Here is a 3,214-nt window from a genome sequence, read left to right as displayed (position 1 = left end):
AGCTCCTCAATATCAACAGGGTGATCTGGACCCGGGAAAAACTCTCCTGACACTAGAATTCCTCCTCTGAATTCAAGCCTTTGAAGCCAAGCTATATGAAAAGTGTTTTTAACTCCTTACTCATTATGAAGACCAAGAAAAGTTGCATGTGTGTGTTTGCTATAGTAAGAAAAAAAATACAGTATACAATGCAATCAACATCTTCAATCTGAACACTGCCTGTACTTCATTAAACCTTGAATTTAAAATTAAGCTCCAGAAGATAAACTGAAGTAACCCATCACAGTCTCAAGACAGGCAAGTGAGGCAGGAAAAGCTGGTATTAGAATGGTAGCACAGGTGTAAGTTTGGATTAAGCAGATTGTGAAACTGAACCTAAACTGTATACTGCTAGGGAAATGGATAGTCCTAGTCTCCTGCCTGCTCTATCCTTCAGATCAAGGGGATACGCCGAGTCAAATTATTTGGCTAATTGACCAAAACCAGCAGTATGGGAAGTATGTGTGTGAGACACACTGGTTAGTCACATCAAAAAGTGGATTCAAATCACTAAGTGGTCACAAACCCCCATGAAAGCCATAGGGCAAGAATGCACATCCTGGGACAGTAATTCCAAATTACAAAATGCATCCCAAAAATTCACTGGTGTAAAAGACTGTTAGTGAGCAGTTATTTTAACAGAAATAGTTGCACTTATTCTCCTTCCTGAACAAGATGGCATTACTAACTTCAAGTAGGTGCCACAACCTGTCACAGAGCAGGCATTAATGAACCTGGTCCCTGGACAGACTGCTGCCAGATGGGATAAAGGGCTGGATGAACCCAGCTCACCAATGCATCACTTAAACACAGGTACAGTAATATTAGTTACTTCATATTGAGCAAGTTACTTTTCTAAACAAAATCTGAAATGCTGGGTTTAAGCTCAGCTTTAGTCAAGCTCTCAATAAATACCAGTTGAATTTGATACCGCCACACGAGAGAGACTGATCTCGTGTCTGAAGTTATCTCCCAGCACATTAATTTTTGACTCGGGTAGGCAAGCTTGCTTTTTGTGTTGCTAATACAAAGCATCCAACTTAAGAAAAAATAAGGTTTTGTATCTACTCGAGAAAACAGCAAGTAAATACAGCTGTTAACATTACAAGTCTACAACAAAGACCTAAAAACTAGCTTATCACATACCCCTTATAAAGGGCGTCACAAAATAATTCAGAAATTGAAGTGTGGACATACATGCAACGATATGCCTTAAACAGATGTTCAACCTTTGAGTATGTTTGTCACTAACAAGTAAGGAGCCACGTCACGTCCATCCCTCCACCCAGGACAGTTAAACTCCTCCCCAGGAGGATGTCCACATGACCACAACTTGTTTCTAGTATTCAAAATCTCAGACACAACTGAATTGGCCAGGAAATCGCAGAATTGTTATGGGGGAGAAAAAGGTAAACTATTTTAGGAAGTAAAGTTCAGCCTACTTCTTTTTCAGATGTGAAACAGGAACCTGAAGCCACTTCTTCTACAGAATGAGAATGCTTTAAAACATTATTACATCTTTCTCGCATGTAAACCATAAGTTCTTTTTGCAGAGAACACAGCACATGTGACTTAAGCAGATTTCTTTTTCTGTCACTGTTAAATTAGCCCACATTCAAGTTCGATGGTATTCCCTTTCCCTACAACTCCCAAACACCACAATTTCATAGAAATTTACATTTTTAAATATTACAATTTCTTTGACATACGGCAACTGTAGATACTAAGAATCTTGTAACACTTTAAACAGTGCTTGCAAAACTGGCTGAGGAAAATTGTGCTTCTCTAAAAAACAACAAAAAACAACCCCCAAACCAACCAACAACAAACCCTTAAGTCACTTTAAATCCATTAATATTTGTTTGTCAATAGTTTCCTCAAAAACGATCTCACCCAACAAGCAGGCATATACAGTTCCGAGAGGACCACCCCTTGTTTTACCAGGAACATTCAGGACACCCAAAAGCAATAAAATGCTGTAGTGGATTGCCATCCTGTAGGTCAGCTAATTCCCCCCATGACCCATTTCCCCAGCTGTCAGCTCCAGAGGAAGCAGCCCAGGAGACTAAGACAAGCTGCAATACCTACTTGGTAAATGCCTGCAGACTTTGGACTACAGGCTGATTTTCTTCTTAGCTGATGCCCAAACCTGCATACGCAGACAGCTAACAGGGCCACCAGCAGTTACGGCTCACTCCAGACAGCATAACGGACACGTGGCAATGTGCAAAATGGGGAAATGGCATTGATCAAAACACAATTCTTCAGTTATTTTTAAATGACACCACTGCACGTAACTGGATCAGAACTATTTTGTCCACTCTTCTTCACCCGAGGGAGCAGGAACCTGTAATCCTGAAGTGACCGAAGGGAGCGCCAGCATCACAACATAAGCAGCTTAAAACTTAACTCTAAATAACATGCTGTATCCCACCTTCTCTAGCAATCCACGTGTGCCCTAACTGTGGATCTCCAGTGCTATGCAGCCCTTCTGTCCCTCCACCACTTCCCAAAAATGTTGTTGCAGGAATGCTACTACACGAGGAAAAAAGCTGATTAAACAGGAACTGTAGATGGTCTTGCTCCTCCTCCTCTGCACCTTTTGTATTAACACCAATCCCCACCTTTTCGTTTTGCTCTTTCTGTATTGCAAAGCCTGTCTTTGAGAGGCTCCCCGGTGCAAGTGAACTGTCAACTCTGGATGAGTTATGCCGACAATATTTAGACAGATAGCTTCCAAAATCTGCTGGGGAAAAAACCCAACCGTATGACCCCAAATAACTAAACTCTCAGCATGAAAAAAAAAAAAGTAACGTCACCTTTTACATTCCCCTTCCTCCATTAACATTAAACAGCATCAAGTAGAAGATCCATCCCAAATTGGACTGGCACCTGACTATTCTGGCAATTTTAAAAAAGCAGTTCTTAACAAAAGCTGATGATTTAATTGTTCTTATTTTCATGCTGCTGCACAGTAAAGACAAAAAGTGCACTCAGGGCAGGGGGTGAGAAAGCTAGAGATTAAGTTATTTGCTCAGCAAAACAGTGGAAAAGTCTGAAGAATGGAAATCTATCATGCTTGAATAAACAAACAAGGAGCAGAGAAGTGATACCCTAAGATTCCTCAGGAATAAAACCAAGACAAGACCTGGTATCAATAAAGACAGAGACAGCT

This window comes from Accipiter gentilis, chromosome 30 (assembly GCF_929443795.1).
Source record: "Accipiter gentilis chromosome 30, bAccGen1.1, whole genome shotgun sequence".
In the NCBI taxonomy this organism is placed as follows: domain Eukaryota; kingdom Metazoa; phylum Chordata; class Aves; order Accipitriformes; family Accipitridae; genus Astur; species Astur gentilis.
The sequence above is the reverse complement of the archived record's forward strand: the minus strand, read 5'-3'. Positions refer to the sequence as shown.